Source organism: Marmota marmota, unplaced genomic scaffold (genome assembly GCF_001458135.2).
Source record: "Marmota marmota marmota unplaced genomic scaffold, marMar, whole genome shotgun sequence".
Lineage (NCBI taxonomy): Eukaryota > Metazoa > Chordata > Mammalia > Rodentia > Sciuridae > Marmota > Marmota marmota.
Window position 1 is genome coordinate 33,812,042 of NW_026000249.1, and position 663 is coordinate 33,812,704.

Below are 663 nucleotides of genomic sequence, written 5' to 3' on the forward strand. Positions count from 1 at the left end.
GAAGAGGCACTAGAAAACACATGCTTTGGATTTATCCAGTACCTGCTCAATCACTCCTATTATGACCCCATATTTATCCCTTTCTCTCTGGTCCTTTGCTTCCTCTGCTGCACTATGGTGGTGATCACAGTTTTAAAATTCTGTAAATATAAAGTGTCTAATGAGAATCTAATCCAAAAACATTCTCACATAGGACTTTCATCTCATTCTGAAGATGAAAAAATTGCACTGAGAAAAGACTATTGCCTAAGATATGCAATGTAAATTTGCAGTAATTTCTAATACTTCAGCACTGTACTTTTTCTTCCTGATTGTGCAATAAGGACAGGAAGTGAAAAGGGGAACATTGTTAATTTTCAAGTTAAGTCAGAGGCTCAGTTAGGATACTTACAAGATGTGAATAAGTGGGAAAGTAAAAGATAACCAAATTTGAACCTGAATCAATATGCATTTGATGTCCTACCAAGATGTCAAAATACTGTATCTCAGAGAAATCAACTTATTTTTTCTCTTACATAAGCTATACATATGGGTTTTCATAAAATTCTACACAAGTATCATTAATGTTAATAATTGGCATATGTGAATTTTAAAAATCTACTTATGTGTTCATTCAACAAAATGCTTTATTTATTCTTTTTTTTTTTTTTTTTTTTTTTTTTT